The sequence below is a fragment of the Lissotriton helveticus genome, chromosome 4_1, assembly GCF_964261635.1.
Source record: "Lissotriton helveticus chromosome 4_1, aLisHel1.1, whole genome shotgun sequence".
Taxonomy (NCBI): domain Eukaryota; kingdom Metazoa; phylum Chordata; class Amphibia; order Caudata; family Salamandridae; genus Lissotriton; species Lissotriton helveticus.
The window spans coordinates 1,706,243,731-1,706,262,867 of record NC_136063.1 but is presented as its reverse complement, the minus strand read 5'-3'; positions in this window follow the sequence as shown (position 1 = coordinate 1,706,262,867).

The window sequence follows — 19,137 nt, the reverse complement described above, 5'->3', positions numbered from 1 at the left end:
AATGTTCATCACACCTACACAAACACCAATCACTCAGCATGGTTGACTTCAACCAGGGACAAAAGGGATGTAGAGGCCCAGACGTGCAAACATTCACATCTGTCTACGCTCAACACCACACACCCTGAACTGCACTGATGTGCATCACTGAAGCCCACATGGACTGGTAACATTGCCCTGGCACCGGTGATAAACACAGTAATCTTGTGAGGATCTAAGGTGCACAGACTGATCACACAAGGACAGTCTACAACCACGGTGAATGACAGACACACATGGCACATGGGTACATGGCCATGACGTCAGACCTCCATTAACCTTAGGAATCCCTGACACAGTCCCAGGACAATGAAGAAACCAAGGAGAACCACAAGGCACATATGCTGAAACCTGCCAACATTGCACCTCTGAACCTGACGGGTGGGAGCAGTCACACACACACACACACTTGTCTGAATCACTGAAAGGTACCACCTATGGACATCTACATGATATTGTGAACAAACAAGTGCTCATGGGAGCCCTGACTGTGTAACATCTGCGTCTGACCACAACATCACCACTCGGAACTGACAAATCTGAATGATGACACAAACATGAACAGTAGTGTGTCATGCACCCACAACTCTGGGAGCCCCTGACAAAGATGTGTGATGAACACAGGACAACTCTGCAAGCATCACCAACACCAACATATGAAGGTAACACAGCCTGTGTAGAAAAAGGGATGGGAACACACACAGACATGCCCACACAACACACACCATGGACCCAGGCAATGTCACAGAACAACACACTAACTTGATGGGACTCAACTCCTGTGGAAGCACATCTGTACCAAACATAGTTCCAGCAGGTCAATGTCATGTCAGCACAACACTGGTTCAGTTAACCATCATTTACCACCCAATGTAGGCACTGGTCACATCCGCCTGGGTACAGTAGTGTCCCTTAAGTCATCTGCACATACACAATACATATGTCTAGCAAGTTGCACAGAGGACACAGTTGACTCCACACCAATGATGCCCACACCTGCATGTCCAGTGGAGATGGGCCCACAGTCAGGAAAAGAGACAAATTGTAAAATGTGAAGAACATCATATGTGCATGGGTGCAAGCCACAGATGTGGCCATGCAAATCAAATGTTAACATCCCTGTGCTAAATTATTTAATCATGACACACCCAGTTAGCTCCAAAGGATGACATGGATATCAACCTGAACAGGATACATATCTCATCGACCACATGGAGTACATCACATCAACACCTCAGTATCCAACACTGAAAATCCTGCATCATCACAGTAAGGTCAGGGTAAACATTATCAACATAATGTACAGCTAAATCAAATGCACAAGCATCACAAAAAATGCTTTATTCAGCAAATTCAAAGCTGAAAGGGAAAGTTCCAAAAGAAAAACTAAGTTCAATGTCCTGTTAAAATCCAAAGTCCAAATAGGGTGTGAGTGACATGTGTCACCCGTTTTTTGCCTGCACTGCTAAGGACTGGGCAAATCTGCTCTGAGGGGCATACATGGGGGCAGGCCAGGCACCACAGGGACAGGATCAGGGTTCAACAGAAGGAGGTAGTGAAGGGGTGGTGGGTGCAGGAGAGTCACTGGCAACTGCAGTGGAGGTGTCTGACATGGTGTGTGCCGTCACAACTGTGGGGCACAAGTCTGGTGGGGTGGGTGCCGGAACAACTGCAGTGGGCAGGTCAGGTGTAGTGGATAGGCTCTCCACTGCAGTGCCCATGTCAGACTGGGTGGTCGTGGACTCCACTGCAGGGCCTAACTCCATGAGAGCAGAATGGGGTCCAGGTGAGGTTTGCAGGACAGAGGGGGGAACCACAGTCCCCACAACAGTTTCACAGACAGGCTGATCAGGGCAGGGGTGGTGTCAGTGGAAGAGCAAGTGGTAGGGGGGGAGGAGGGGAGGGCCTCAGCATTTTGGGGATGATGTATCTGTGGGTGGGGGTACCTGGGGCAGGGTGTGGCGGGGAAACTGATGAGTGCTGACCTGGGGGATGTTGGAAGGAGACTGTGCAGTCGAGCTGTGGGGTGGGGATGGGGTCTTGCTCTTCCTGGTACGGGGTGACTTGTGGGTGGGGGCCTCAGTCTGCCTGCACCTGGGGGAAGGTGTGCAGGTAAGAGGGGCACTGCCCTGTGTGTGTGGGGACTTCCTCTTCCCCCTGTACCCTGGATTTGCTGGATCGTGGGGAAGAGGCCAAGGTCTCACAGGAAGAGCTTCTTTGGAGATGGGTTTGCAGGTTGTTGTGAATCTATCTAGGACCCTAATTAGATATCCCCGATTCATGCCCTTATATGGTTATAACAAAACATATCCTTATAAAGGCATAAGAATCATGTCCATATTTAGTAATAGCCCGTGCAGTCCAAATACGGCAAGGCTACTCCCATAGACTCCTAGAAAGTACAACGCGTTCTTTAAACAAACCAAGCCTTCAGCAGCCCGGGAATTCCCCCTGCTTTTGTTTTGATTTGAACAAGAACTCCTGGAGTCCAGAAAGGACTGTTAGTTCTTAGTGACGTCTTATGTCCAACCTTTCGTCAAACCCGGCACCTTCCAGGTATAAATATACCAACGTTGCCTTAGACAAACACACGGTGGTTTGGAGCAGAGCGGCTATCTACTTTCCCGACGCCCAGCTGATGCGAGTGCCGAAGGAAGCCGACCCTCCCATTTGACGCACTGAGAGAGACGCTGTCTTTTCTCCTGCTGAGAAATTCCAGCTCCGGTGTTTCCAGTCACCCTTGCGGGTTGCTGGGAGATCGAGTCCCGAGAGAGAGATACAAGACCTTCTTCATTCTAGAACCAAGGTACAGAGCTGATTAAAACCTTAAGAGAATTCTTGATTCAGATTTTTGGCAAAAACGAACTTAACTTAAACTGCAACTTACTTACTCCTTCCCACGTATTAGGCTTAGGTCAGGTACACCGGGGTAGGCGTATCTTAGAAGCACCAGTTGAGTACATTAGTCAATGTTTTTATGTATGTATATATTTTATCCGTTTTAAAGTATCATATGGCTCAGAAACCATATCAATGCTTTTACAGTATTATTTTATAATACTCCTTTTACTGTACGCACTTTACTTCATGATAAGTATTGCAATTGTGGCAATTAATTTCTCTTGCATGAGAAAGAAGACTGCTCAATAAATAACAACTTTTATTGAAAACGCCCGTCTCTCTATTTCTCTGCACTCCTGGTGAAATTAAGCATGCACGATTGACTGAGTGAAATAGCTGTCTATTGTTTTCACGCTACTCTAGAGATATACTCTTTATTCTGAGGGAGCAAAGTTGTCATGTTTATGCGGTTGTCAGAAACTAATCCCTTCTTGTCTAATCAGGAAAGTTAACTCCTTCCCGAACATTCAAGAAAGTTTCTAGTGACCCCTGAGCTAGCTGGCAAACCTAATTAAGTCTAACATAGTCAGTAGAGACCTAGATGACCTCAGTCCTACGTCTACACTGCTGTTTATGTTATTCCAATGCGCAGAGCCTATTGGGAATATAGGAACTACACTACAAGGTGAGGCAAGGGAAGGGCTCTTGGAGGGAGAGGGATTGGAGGACTGCGGAGTGGTTGTGGGTGCGTGTGTGTGTGTTTGCAAACCATCCCCTGTGACTGTGGTATTAGTCTCCTGACTTTCTTGCGTGCACGTCTTGACTTTGGTTTGGGTAATTGTGTGCTTTCCGTGTCTGTGTGTTTGGGTGACTGTGCTGGTGTGTGTGTGCTGGGGACAGGTAGGGTGCTAGGAATTGTTGATGGGGCAGAGGCTGAAGGGGAGAGGGACTGTTGTAGGAGGGATACTGCTGCCATCAGGGAGGAGGCCATGGACTGATTGGTCCTCTGTAGGGCAGACATGCCCGATGAGATGCCCTCCATGAATGACACCAGTTGTGTCAACAGACTGGTGTGTGCATGGAGGACACTCAGCATTGATGTCTGCCCTAAATGGATCTGTTCAAGCTAGTCCACAGACTCCACACTCAGGGCAGCAGGGGACACAGTGGCAGGGGCTGCGGTGCCAGGCATGAAGGAGACATCCTCCTGAACACAGGAGCTGCCACTGACCTCTAGGAACGGAGCAGAGGGGAGGGTGGTGGTGGTTGTGGCGTGAACAGCCTCACTATCTGTGGTTTGCTGGCTGCTGACACCCGCCCCCAAAAGGGAGTCATCCTCTGAGCTGCTGTGGTCCTCAGCTGAGGTGGATGGTGCAGAGGACTCCTCAGTGTGGCTCCCTTCACCCTCCGTGCCACTGGATCCCTCCGACTCCTCGGTTGCTGGCCCAGACTGGCTCTGCGGCTCATCCACTTCCGTGGCGCTGTCTCCTCCTGTGCCCGTGGATGTCTCTGCATATAAGTTGGAAAACAAGACCCACATTAGTTGCCTGCACTGACTGCACACAACACAGTGAATACAGCACAATACAGGGCATGCACTGGCATTGTCACCTGATAAGTGCTCAAACTGCCCACACTGGTGTACATAGGGGAATGGTCAGTCTGAGCATCAATCATAACACCCATATCCCTCCTGGACCTGTACCCATATGTCTGTTGCATTCTGGATGACAATACCCCAGAGAGCACAAATGCACCACCTACACAGTTGTTGGACATGCAAGTGACCATGTAGATGTTTGTTACTAAACACACACATCACATCAGTTGCCACTCACTCAGTACAGGTGTCAGGATGAATGGATGGCCAGAGTCACATTTCACAATCTTGTGATGCCTACCAGCACCACACACAATGATGTCCTCACGTCCTGATTGTCAATGACACAATGGGGTGCATGGAGCACCTTTGACTCCAATGCAGGATCCCTCTTAGCAAGTCAATGCCCTGGCACAGGCATGCATGGTGAGTCAGTCTTCACTGACACATGCCATAGGGGCAGGGCATCCAGACAATATCAGTCTGCACTGTGTCACAATCATAAGTCATGCCCATAGCAAACTCTGCAGCTGACAAGTGCACTTGTCCGTCCCCTGCCAAAAACTGTTTATGGACTATGATGAACCCACATCACTAAAACCAGACATATGAGTGACTGGAAACACAACTACCTGAACATGAGCACCTCAAAGTCTGCTGTGAATGAAACACAGCTGCATGAAAGTCACTGTTGCATACAGAAATTTGCACAGTCAAGTGAGCAGACCCCCATATGTTGCACAGGTATTGTCCCCATAGTCACATCTCAGATGTCCTGCTGACACTAAAATCATCTACACAACAGTTGTCACAAAAAGGAAGCCACACCACAATGAAATTGTGTCATACACCTGATGGCACATTTCACGAAGCACAATCAGTAGGTTGATACACAGGAGTGTGAGTACAGAGTCTCCCAATGCCCGTGGAGTGGGCATGACTGCCCAGGAAAACCTGAAACAGTGTATAGGCCTGGACAGAAGGTAGGTGTCTGGGCAAGTGTGACACACTTGATATACATACTCCTGAGGAAACTACATGGACTCACCAGCTGCATGGGTGTGTTTTAAAAACCCCACACACATGTGGTGACCCAGACCAGCAATTGGAACACATATGAAAGGCACACACAGAACACATGGCAGAGACCAGACATAGGGCAAACAATAGACCCACCCACGAAGCAAACATCTGAGTTCTAGTAACATATGCTGCACAGATCCTTCAGCATGGCTGACTGCAGGGACACAGTGCCCAAGTGAAGAAAGTCACAGACTGTAGGGGCCACAACTGTGGATGAAATGAGGAGGGTGACATACACGATTGAGGGACATGAGTGCAGGACTACAAGACCAACATAATGTGGAAGCATGACCAGGCCAAAAGACTGCAAATAGCATGTCAGACATAGTTCACAGATTGGGCATGGATTTACCCCCTCCTTGCTGCTGTCTGGCCTTCAGTTGCCCATCCATGAGCGGGAAGACCACCGCCAGAATTCTGAGCATGTGGGGGGTCAGGGTCCGGTGTCCGCCCCTACGGCGAGTAGGCGACAGCTTCAGCTGGACCCTTGCGACCTTCTGGGTCCAGCCACGTAGGTCCTCCCACTTCTTCTGGCAGTTGTGGATCTGGCACTTGTAGACCCCCACTGATCATACAGCCCGGGCGATGGTCAGCCAGATCTCCTGCTTCTGGTGGGCATCCACCTGTGAGGATGACATAGTGAAGAGGACATTACCACACATGCCACATTATTGTGCTGCATACAAATGAAAATACATGTAGTCAACACAAAGCTAAAAGAGGTACACAGGTAGTGCACCCATAGAAATGTGCATTTGTACTGCATGTCTGAAATGGTAACATTGCCTAGGAATTTAAGGCTAGCACTACTGCACTTTTGCAGCAGGACACCTGTTCATCACATGTACCCACATGAATTGGGTGCTGAAAGTACTCAGTGCATATGCTTCCCACTGCTGTGCACACTTCTATTACTGCTAGTCAGACAACTTGCAGAATTGGTAGGCAGTGGACTGCACACTCACCTGCTCCCCTGGCTTTCCATACAGCTTGCTGTACTGTGGGCGTACCCTCCAGCAAGGTCTGGTTCTCCTCCTCTGTTAATGCTGGGGCCCTCTCCAGAGTACGTGCCAGTGCAGGATCCAGAGGAAGCATAGATAGCAGCAGTGGTATCAGAGATGTGGTCCTGTAACATGTAGTGCAGGCAAGTGAGCTCCCTGGGGGCCTTAAGTTAGTGCTGCAAAGGCAGAATCTGTGACATTGCTCCTTACTGATAGGCCCGACATGGTTGCATTCTACGAATCTGTCCAATCCATGGAAATGTGAGACTCAAACACGTCTTCTGCATCGTTCAAAATTTCACCTTCATGACACCCTAGGATTGCAACAAGGTTGTAGGCATCCAACTGAATTTCCAGCGCATGACTTGTACAATTTTTGAATTTGCGTCCGTCTCCATGACAGCTTATTGCCAATGAGTGCGTACGGCTTAATAAACTGACTATAGGACGCGTATTTTTTGAAACCTCACGCATCCGTCAATACGATTCAATGGGCTATGCGTGCGCACGTCTCGGTCCATTCTTATATGACGTGTCTGCTTACAAGTCACCTGCGTCGGTTGAGATTGCAATCAATGGCCAAGCCGTGCGCATGGCTCGGTCTAGAACAGCACGACGCTTCCCTGTAGAAGTCACCCGTGTCGGGTCACATTGCATACGCGTTGTACATGCATGAACCGAGCCGTGCGCACGCATAGCCCATTGTCTTCAATGTGAACCAACCTGGGTGACTCTAATGCATAAGCATTGTGCAGTCAATGGACAAGGTGTGCGCACTACTCAGTCCATGCATGTACGGCGCTTTTGCATACAAGTCACCTGCGTTGGTTCACATTGGTGTGACTTGCAGACGGATTCCACACAGATTTCATTGCCATGGCCACACCTTCAACACCACAGCATGTCCCACACTACATCCCATGGCATGTAAGGCTGCATCAAGTGTGTGTGTATGGAGGGGCAACATTTGTTTTCTTGTGTGGCACTTTGGTGCAGCCACTCCCAGGCTGTGCACGGGTTCATGGGGACAGAATACTTTTTGCGTTGCCAACCTCACCAATGTTATGTGCAAGTGTGCACTAATGGGCATGAGTCATGGACACAGTAGCAGTTTGGAGATGTGTATGACCTGTCATAAACACCCTGAGTACGTCACAGCGAGACCCATGGCCACAATCATGATAAACACCCACAGTCTGTGCGCATGTTGTGTCTCTGATTTCTGTGGTTCCATGTGCCCAATGGGAGACAGTGTCCACAATGTGATTTGTGCATCAACATTTATGCTGTTTGTGTGTATCTCAGGGAAGTCTATGTATTGCCTACAGGGGCCACAGGGGCCACTACCTGTGGGATTAGTTGTGGGATGTACATGATACGCCATGTCATGCCAGTGCACATGTGGCAATACAGGGACCATGGCTATCTTGCTGACATGGAATTATGAGGCTTGTGAAACATCAGTCCTCACTTGTCACTGTGTTGTGTGTTTTGAACGTGACAGCAGTACATAGGTACTCTGCCACATCCCAATGATTTGCCATTGCACTCCATGGAACTCCTGTACACATGTCTCATTGATGTGTGAGATGATGGGCATGAAGGTGACATATGTGTCCATACCCAACAGCATACACCTCAGTTCATTATGTATTGCTATCATGTTATTTTTTGCAACGTCAGTGCCACATGGGTAGATGAATGTGAAATCTTACTTTACCCATCTGTGTACGGCAGGGCACCAGTTGTCCATAGGCCATTCCCTGACCTTGAAACCATGGTGGAACTTGACAGCATCCGACGGTCCCGCTTCACCAGGACACTGATTGATGAGTTGGCGGAGCAGTTGGCGCCACATCTGCTGCCTGGCTGGACATACCCTACAGCACTGACCCCAAAGGTGAAGGTGATAGCAGCCCTGCACTTCTTTGCCACCGGTACATTTCAACATACTGTGGCTACTGCTTGCGGTATGTCACAAACTATGTTCAGCCGTGTGCTTCGTGATGTCTTGGAGGGGACGTTGCATTTCCTTGACTTGTACATCAGGTTTCCTAGCCCTGTTGAACCCACTGACATTAGGGATGCCTTTTATAGACTGGGGTAGGATGCCAAATGCCAACTAATTACCGATTTCGCCAATCTTGGACTACACCAGCTAGTCAAGGGTCCTACCCATCAAGCTGGACACTCCCTGGACGGGCTATTTACTAATGATCCTGACATTACTGTATCAGATATTATTCCAATTTCATGGTCAGACCATAGGGCTATTATCTTTCAATTGGATGCACGATTCTCTACCATTCTGCAGTCCAGACCTCGCACCAAGATAGGTGCCCGGGCCTGGAAAACTGCAGATCTCCCTCAGATGCTGCATTCTTTGGCCTCCTCCTATCCTCAGGGAGGAAATAGCTTACCATCATCAGCCTCAGAGTTCCAGGACTGGATCAGAAGCGCCGCTGATTTAGTGGCCCCAGAGAAATTTATGCAACCAAATAGAGTATCTCCTTCAGCCCCCTGGTATAATGAAGATCTTCGCCTACATCGCCAACATTGTAGGAATTTAGAAAGGCGCTGGAGGAAAGCTTACTGTGACACAGCTAGACAAATTTATAAAGATGCTCTTATGATCTATAAAAAGGCGATCCTGGCTCGGAAAACAGTCTTTTACTCAGCACAAATTGAGACTGCTGCTAACTCTGCCAGAGAACTTTTCGCCGTTGTCACCACCTTGTCCACCCCCTCTACTGGACCTGGAGTGGAGCCCTCGCAGACTTTCTGCAATGAATTGGCTATCTTTTTCACTACTAAGGTTGCAGATATCTACGCTTCATTTGGAAATGATATTAGAGTTCAACATAGAGGTGACAGCAGGAAAGAAATACTGTCACACCCTAATCCCGATTCCTTCTCTTGCTTCTCACCTGTCTCACATCAGGATGTGATCAAAATCATTTCCACCACTAAATCGGGCTCTCCGTTGGACCCCTGTCCCCCGTCCGTGATGCAGAAACTCACAGAAGTGATCTCACTCCCATTGATGGAAATCTGTAATAACATATTCCTAACAGGCCAATTCCCTAGTATCTGGAAGAAGGCTGTTATTAAACCCCTCCTAAAAAAACCGTCCTTAGATCCTACTGCGGTCGCAAGTTATAGACCTATTGCGTGCCTGCCCTTTCCTGCCAAAATATGCGAATACCTGATGAATCAGCAGCTCTCAGAGTTCGTCGAGACTCACCAACTTCTCGACGAAACGCAGTTTGGATTCAGGAGAGGGCATGGAACAGAGACTGCCTTGATAAAGGCCTCTGATGAGATCAGGACGATCATGGATCAGGGAGGGGCGGCTGTCCTTATCCTTTTGGATTTGTCAGCAGCCTTTGACACGGTCGACCATGTCACTCTTGTCGACCGTGTCACAACCCTGGGTATAAATGGTCGGGCTAAGGATCTTATTTCATCCTTCCTGGCAAACCGTACCCAGACAGTAAGGCTTGGAGACTATTACTCTCCCATCTCTGCACTCCCTTGTGGAGTCCCACAAGGCTCCTCGCTAAGTCCCATGCTCTTTAACATCTATGTAGCGGACTTAGCGAGGATAATAAAGGCCTATGGGATACAGTTAACATCGTATGCAGATGATACCCAGCTGGTGCTGGGTATCCATAAGGATGGCCATACTGTAGCAGCCAACTTCCAGAAAGCTATGCTCGAGGTTAGTACCTGGATGGCCATGAACTGCCTCAGGCTTAACTCGGACAAGACCGAGATCATGACATTTGGAAAACTCTCCCCTGAATGGTCTCTCGGTTGGTGGCCAGACAAGCTCGGCCATCCACCTGTCCCAGTGGAAAAAGCCAGAAACCTGGGAGTGATTTTCGACAACAAGTTGGTCTTTGACCTCCATGTTAATAAGGTGGTGTCATCTTCATTTTTCATCTTGAAAAAGATCAAGAAGCTGCTACCTTATCTCCCTCCGTCAGCCGGGAAGACTCTGGTCTCTACCTTAGTCTTCTCAAAAATAGACTACGCGAACGCTCTCTTCCTCCACACTCAGAAGCGTGTCATCATGAAGCTGCAATCCATTCAGAACGCGGCTGCTAGGATGCTTCTTAATATCCCTCGCCGCAAATCTACCACTTCTGCTATTCGCCAGCTTCACTGGCTGAGAGTCGAGAGCCGTGTTAAATTTAAGGCCCTTTGTATTGCCTATAAGGCCATACATGGCACAGGACCCAGATTCTTGATCGAAGCTTTTCAGCTCTACACCCCCAGAAGGCACCTTAGATCGGCCAATACCAGTCTTCTGTCGGTGCCGCGTACAAGATCAGTCACCTGGGGTGATAGGCGCTTTCTTGTGGCCACTCCAAAACTTTGGAACCTTCTGCCAACTGCCATAAAAGCCGCTCCGAATCTGATTAGCTTCCGTAGACTTCTGAAAACATGGTTGTTTAACCAGTGAGAAGATGGTAGGATGATGAACTCTTGTTGCTCCACAGCGCCGAGACACCTTCGGGTATTTGTCGCGCTATAAAAGTTGCGTAAATAAATAAATAAATAAATAAATAAATTGGATCAATTGATGGGACACATGTGGCCCTGATACAACCACGGGCACATGAGCAGACATACCGGAACAGGAAACATTTCCACTCCATCAATGCTCTGGTGGTATGTCTATCGGACATGGTGATCACACGTGTGTGTATGTTTCCCTGTTTCTCTGCACAATGCCTACATCATGAGGAGGAGTCGCATAGCGTTGAGGATGTCACAGATGCCAAACCAACATGCCTGGCTTGTTGGTGTGTACTGTTTACCATTGTGTGTGTTTTGCAATGTTGTCTCCCATCCCCTTACAATATAATCAACTAATGAGCAATTCCTTGTATGTAGGTGACTCTGGATACCCCAACATGCTGTGGTTGCTGACACCCCTCAGGAACCCTGTGACAGCAGCCGAGATGCGCTACAATGAGGCACATGGTCGAACCAGGTGAGTGATTGAGCGTACCTTTGGTCTCCTGAAAAGCTGCGTCGCTGCCTGGATAAGACCGGAGGGGCCCTCCCATATGAGCCTGCAAAGGTGTGCAAGATCATCATAGTCTGCTGCATGCTACACAACATGGCAGTGGGAAGAAGGTGCCTCTCATACAGGATGCCGATGACCAACATCCGCCACCTGTGGTGGATCCTGGCCTGGGCCACGAGGCCAGTGATGATGATGATGAGGGTGACGTCCACACACAGCTCATCAACAACTTCTTCAGCTGAATGTGAGTTCACAGGGTTGTTATGTCAATGTCCTGAGTTAGCCTGTGATGTATTTGTGCAGCTCAGTTGCTGTTTGAGTTTGTCCGTGTGGTACTTTACTGGATGCGTGCAGTGATGTGTCCTGTCAGATGGTCTGTAGTCCACAATAGTGTTGACATGCTAACTTGTTACTGTGTAGGTTTCTTGTGACATGTTTTGTGCATGTGTATTGCATTTCCATCCTGTTCTGGTGTGCTTCTGACTGTGTCTCATTTCTGTCCTTCACAAGGCACTTTGTCGGTTGTTTGGTCAACTCTGACACCCAACAACCAGAATCCAATGCCAGGATGGAACTTCTAGTTTTCCATCATGTGATGTACCACACACCCCTGAAACTCAATTTGACGACACTTGGTGACCGCGTGCCCACTGTCATGTGGATTCACCTTGCTACTGTTGTGTAATAAACTTGTTTCTGATGTGTAATGTACCTGTGCTTCACTTAGTTATGTGTGTTGTCTGTCTTCACACATCTGATTGCCATTTGGTTACCTCGCCTGTGTGCTTGTTAGCACTGACTGTGGATTGTTGTGGTGTCTGTGCATTCCACCATATATCTGGCAAACATCTTTGTAGGCAATGTATCACATGTCCATGGTGAGTCTGTGTTGTGGTGCCCTATTGGTGTGTCTTCCTCATATGTGTCACATCAACATGAGTCACATAACGGTAATGACATTTCTGTAGTAGTTTGCATGCACTGTGTACTTCGGCATTTCATTAGCTCCATGATACATACCACGTTTTAATCACAACATAGGCAAGTATAGTGTAATAGTGAGTTTATTTACATACATGTGTGGAGATAGTGCTGTACATAAGGTTTAGAATCCAAAGTTCAAAGATGAGTTTGAAGTCTTGGTAGATGAAATGTCCAGAGTGAAGTCCACATTCATCTCCTACATTAGAACAACATGGACCCTCCATGTCATGTTGGGGAGTTGTGTCATGTGCAATAAGATGAACGCTTTGCACACAAAGGCCAATATCCAAAACAGGTTCCGGGTTCCTGGGGGATTTGCATGGACAACTGTGGCTCACTTGTCCTTCTTCGGACGACCCCTCTTCTTCTTCTGGGGGGGATCCTCAAGTGCAGGCGTCGACGGTGCATCAGACTTTCCACCAAATTCATCCTCCCTCCCTGTGGCATTTGCAGATGTTGGAGAAACAGATGTTGGCGGCACACACGGAGGTGTGGCCATATTTCTGCTGATCTGGCGGAGACAAGTCAATATGTCAATATGTACCGCAGTAAGTTTGTCCCACTTGGCCTCCATGCGTGCATGATGGCCAGCCAGCTCCTGTTGCATGTACTTGAGGATCCCCACTACCTGGCTGAATCCTCCGGTGCTATCCTGGTACGCGTACCAGTTGGGGGTCATCATGCAGTCCAGGCCCCTATGCAGGCCGTGACCTCTGCCTAACACCACTCCCACCACCCCAAGCCACACGGCCAGGGCCTGTGGTGGCAAGCACACTTGACCCTGGGCCCCCTTGGGTGATGCTACTAGTGTCATTGTCTGTAGCTTCTTGGATGGCCGGTATCCCTGTGCTGTTTGAATTCTGTGTCCTAGGTCTGTCTCGCTTGGTGGGAGTGCTCAGTCTGTGGCCAGATGTTGCTTGCATAGCTGCAGAGGGTGCAGATGTTTCTGATGCAAGGGCTGTATGATGACTCACTCTGGAGGTGTCAGGTTATTGTTCATCATCCGAAGAGGACAGAGCCAGATCCATACCAGAGAGCTCATCCTCCACCAGTCTGGGACAGGGACTCCTCTTCACTTTCTGCTGTTACTTTTCCCTGCACCACCTGTGTTTGGAAGAGACAGACATTGTCAGTTATGTCACTACAGGTATAAATGGTTAACCTATGTATTTGGCAACGGGGAGGGAGGAAGAGGTACTGATACATTCAGCTTACAATGGCAAGACCAACAATGAAGGAGGGGGGAATGGTCACTCATCCTGTGCAACCATGGTATTTACATATATTCATTCATTATTAAATACCCTCATATACGTACACAGGAATGGGACGGTGCATCTTATTTCGCTGCCTCAGTGTACTGTAGCACCATTTTCTTTGGGTCACCATTATTGCAAATATGATGTGCCTCCACCTGGAGGTAGACTGGCTGCTTTCCCAGTAGTGTTCAGAGGAGAAATAGGCCATATTATCACAGGGGGCTGAAACATGTTGCCCAACAGTGAACGACCCTGGTGCGGTGGATCAGTAGCTGGATCCACACACGCAACACCTTTGTTTGTAACTTCATACATCACAATGTTCATCATTTTTCCTTTGGCTTTGGGTGATGTGAGTGATTTTAACTCACATCACTTGAGTACAGACACACACTCTCAGTTTTCATCTATGGACTCTACAGGGAAACCAGCCCGTTTTCCTCCAGGTGGAGGCACAGCATATTTGCAACAATGGGGAGCCAATGATGAAGCTGCTACAGTAAACTGATGCGGAAAAGCATGATATACCACACTACCCATGTGTACGTATGTCAGGTTTTCAATGAAGGCAACACAATACGTAATGACCCAGGTTGCACAGGACGGGTGAACCATTCCCCCCTCCTTGATTTTTGTAACAATGGTTCATATACATGACATTTGCAACGGGACATCAGGATGTATGCCTGAACACTGCATTGTATTCAGTCGTCACAGACAGAGATTGATATTGTTGTAGTACATTGTCCTGCCAGGATGAAGCCTTTCAATGTGCATGTTTCTCTGTGTGCATGCTCAGCTCATGTATGGATTTCAATGTACATGGTAATTGGTACTCAAGGGCCATAGGGTGGCTGACACAGGAGTGTAATCCCTGTTAACATTTGACTCTGCTTCCCTGTGAGGGGGTGTGCCTGTGTTAACAAGATGGCTGATAGTGGAGTTCTGGTGTTTGGTGGTGGCCAATTCCCAGCAGGGCCTTGTGCTCCCCACAACAGAGCCCAGTCCCAGAGTTCTTGCCATTCTATTTCCAACCCCTCTGAGGTGAGCATGGTGCAGTGTGGGCTTGCTGGGCCATGTAGGTGGCTGAGGATTGTGAGTGGCTGCAACTCCCACCATGCTCTGGGCTACAACCCCTTCCCAGCATGCCCTCACTTCCCTCCTTTGGACTCTGCTTCCCTGTGAGGGGGAGCGCCTGTGCTGACATGATGGCTGACAGTGGAGTTCTGGTGTTTTTTGGTGGTGGACAATTCCCAGCAGGGCCTTGTGCTCCCCACAACAGAGCCCAGTCCCAGAGTTCTTGCCGGTCTATTTCCACCCCCTCTGAGGTGAGCTTGGTGCAGTGTGGGCTTGCTGGGCCATGTAAGTGGCTGAGGATTGTGAGTAACCTCAACTCCCACCATGATCTGGGCTACACCCCCTTCCCAGCATGCCCTCACTTCCCTCCTTTGGACTCTGCTTCCCTGTGAGGGGGTGCGCCTGTGCTGACATGATGGCTGACGGTGGAGTTCTGGTGTTTGGTGTTGACCAATTCTCAGCAGGGCCGTGTGCTCCCCACAACAAAGCCCAGTCCCTGAGTTCTTGCCAGCCTATTTCCACCCCCTCTGAGGTGACCATGGTGCAGTGTGGGCTTGCTGGGCCATGTAGGTGGCTGAGGATTGTGAGTGACTGCAACTCCCGCCATGCTGTGGGCTACACCCCCCTTCCCAGCGTGCCCTCAATTCCTTCCTTTGTACTCTGCTTCCCTGTGAGGGGGTGTGCCTGTGTTAACAAGATGGCTGATAGTGGAGTTCTGGTGTTTGGTGGTGGCCAATTCCCAGCAGGGCCTTGTGCTCCCCACAACAGAGCCCAGTCCCAGAGTTCTTGCCATTCTATTTCCAACCCCTCTGAGGTGAGCATGGTGCAGTGTGGGCTTGCTGGGCCATGTAGGTGGCTGAGGATTGTGAGTGACTGCAACTCCCACCATGCTCTGGGCTACAACCCCTTCCCAGCATGCCCTCACTTCCCTCCTTTGGACTCTGCTTCCCTGTGAGGGGGAGCGCCTGTGCTGACATGATGGCTGACAGTGGAGTTCTGGTGTTTTTTGGTGGTGGACAATTCCCAGCAGGGCCTTGTGCTCCCCACAACAGAGCCCAGTCCCAGAGTTCTTGCCGGTCTATTTCCACCCCCTCTGAGGTGAGCTTGGTGCAGTGTGGGCTTGCTGGGCCATGTAAGTGGCTGAGGATTGTGAGTAACCTCAACTCCCACCATGATCTGGGCTACACCCCCTTCCCAGCATGCCCTCACTTCCCTCCTTTGGACTCTGCTTCCCTGTGAGGGGGTGCGCCTGTGCTGACATGATGGCTGACGGTGGAGTTCTGGTGTTTGGTGTTGACCAATTCTCAGCAGGGCCGTGTGCTCCCCACAACAAAGCCCAGTCCCTGAGTTCTTGCCAGCCTATTTCCACCCCCTCTGAGGTGACCATGGTGCAGTGTGGGCTTGCTGGGCCATGTAGGTGGCTGAGGATTGTGAGTGACTGCAACTCCCGCCATGCTGTGGGCTACACCCCCCTTCCCAGCGTGCCCTCAATTCCTTCCTTTGTACTCTGCTTCCCTGTGAGGGGGTGTCCCTGTGCTGACAAGATGGCTGAACGTGGAGTTCTGGTGTTTGGTGGTGGCCAATTCCCAGCAGGGCCTTGTGCTCTCCACAACAGAGCCCAGTCCCAGAGTTCTTGACGGTCTATTTCCACCCCCTCTGAGGTGAGCATGGTTCAGAGAGGTGTTGATGGTCCAATTGGGAGGGGGAGCATTATCTGTGATAACAACGCCATCATGCTTTTGGATACACTCACTTCACCAACATACCCACTATTCTTTCCTGTCAGTCAGCTTCACTGTGAGGTAGTGGTTGTGGGGGCAAGAATGTATGACAGTGTTTACTTAGATTCGTGCCACTGCCTTGCTCAATTTGATGGTAGGTTTGTACTTGTCTTGACACAGTTACAAAGCACTATGATGTGGCCATTGTTGTGTTTGTCTGACTAGCATACACTTCTTGGGCTGATTAACTTTTGTTTACTATGCCTTTACTATCAGTGCATGGTTTCACTGTCCCCTTAATGGTGATGTGTGTGTATTGCGACACAATATTGAGTATATTGGTTGTGTACTCACCAGGCTCTGGTATGTCTGCTAGGCCATGGACGCTCTCTGATGGTAGGATGTCTCGCACCTTCTCCTGCCAGGACCTGAAATAGACTGGTTTGGCAGGAGGGCCACCGCCAGTGCGCTGATCAAGGCGTGTTCCCATCTGGAGGAGCTTCTTGACCCTCCGGCGGACATCATACCTCCTGTTCTGGATGCCGGTCTTTGTGTGATACATTGGTGCTTGTGCGTTCACCTTGTCCACAATCCTCTCCCACATATTCTTTTTCTGTGACATGGGGGTCCTTTGTACCAATGTACCAAATAAATGTGGCTCCACTCTGAGGATCTCATCTACCAGTTGGAGTTGTGGGTGTGTCTTTGTGTTTTTTTGTTTGTTATTTATTGACTTTGTCATTGATTGATTGGTCCTTTTTTGTGTTTTTCCCATTGTTGTTTTTGGGCATGTAGGAGATGTTCTTCCGACGAAGTTGGACGCTCTTGTTGGCTCATGCGGGCTGCTCCGTGTCTTTCAGGCTGACTTTGTTCTGTGTTGCATGCGAGTCTGTCACAATGGTCTCTCTCGCTTCAGGTACGTTTTCTGTGCGTGTCTGTTGTGCGGCTTGGGCTCCGTGCGAATGTGTTGGGTTTCATACGGACTGCATCGTACTGTGCATGTCGGACGTCGTGGGTACGTATCGTCGGGGACATTCCTGGTTTGTGTCGGTCGGTGCGGCGCGTGTCCAGTTTCTGGCCGAATAACTGCTTTCTGTCCGGCTCGGTCGTATGGCTTATTTTCTGTACGGCTTGGTTGTAGGTCACAGGCTTTACATCGTATTGCATGGGTCGTACAGTCCCTGTATGAGTCGGTGGGAGTCAATTTCCAGTCCGTGTCTGTCGGGTCGATTTCCGACCCGAATCGGAATTGGCCCCTAAGTGTTCAACTAGTCAAATGCAATGGGTTTCTCCCATAATAGTAGTGCCCAAAAAGACAGTGAAGGAGTTGTACGCATATGCATTGACACGTCAAACTCACAAGGCAATTGAACAAGAAAGACATCCAGTTCCACATATTGCTGACATGATAACACAGTTAAATGGTACAAAGATCTTCTGATGTCTTGATTTAAATAAAGGTTATTAACAGTTAGAACTTGAAGATTGCAAGTACATTACAACCTTTTCTACACATATTAGTCTATTTCAACACATAAGACTATGTTTTGGTATGTTATCTGCTGCAGAACTGTTTCAGAACATCATTAGACATTTCATGCAGCCTATCATAAATGCGTTCAATTCCAGCGTGCCAATATAAGGGAACGGTTATCCATCCAAGACGGCTGGGGTCTATATCAACTTCATTGTAAAATCCAACACACCAGCTACCATTTCATTAGCCAGAATATAACTGCCATGAGCCATGATTGTGACATGGTAAAGCTGAATGATATAATTACACACCAGTAATGTAACCAACTCACTTGTCCACTCACCTGTGATTGTGAATATCAAAAGTAAAAAAAATCAAGGATGAACTATCCATAACTCAGGAAGGAGTTATATTATGTGGGTTGAGAATCCTGTTTCCAGAGTCTGAGACAGAAAAAAGTTGAGGTAGCCCATGAAGAAGGACATCATGGAATTGTTGCTACAAAAAGAGCTCCTTGAACACTGAGTTTGGTTTCCTTACCTTGACAACAGGGTTCAAAAGGAATTAAAGACCTGTCAGTTAAGCAACTGCCTTTCTACGAATCCTTTCACCATAGCTTAAACATATCAGAAGTCCCAAAGCATACATGGTAGAGAATGGCCATTGACTTTTTTGGTCCACTTGACAATGAATTTCAGCGATGGGTGACTATGGATGTATACTCAAGATGTTCACTAATTGAAGTTCCTTCATCTACAACTCAAGAATGAGTAATTGAAAAACGAGATGGCATCTTTGTGACATGGGGGGTTCCAGCCAGAGTGAAGTCTGATAATGACCCGCCTTTCAATAGTTGAGAGTTCAGAGATTTCTTGGAGCATTTGGAAATAAAGCATCAAAAGAGCACACGTCTGTGACCATATGCCAACCATCTTAATAAGTGTTTTATGAGTATGCAAAAGAAAACACTGCAGCAAGATACTCTTCAGAAGCTCAATTTTAAAAATGTATTAAATT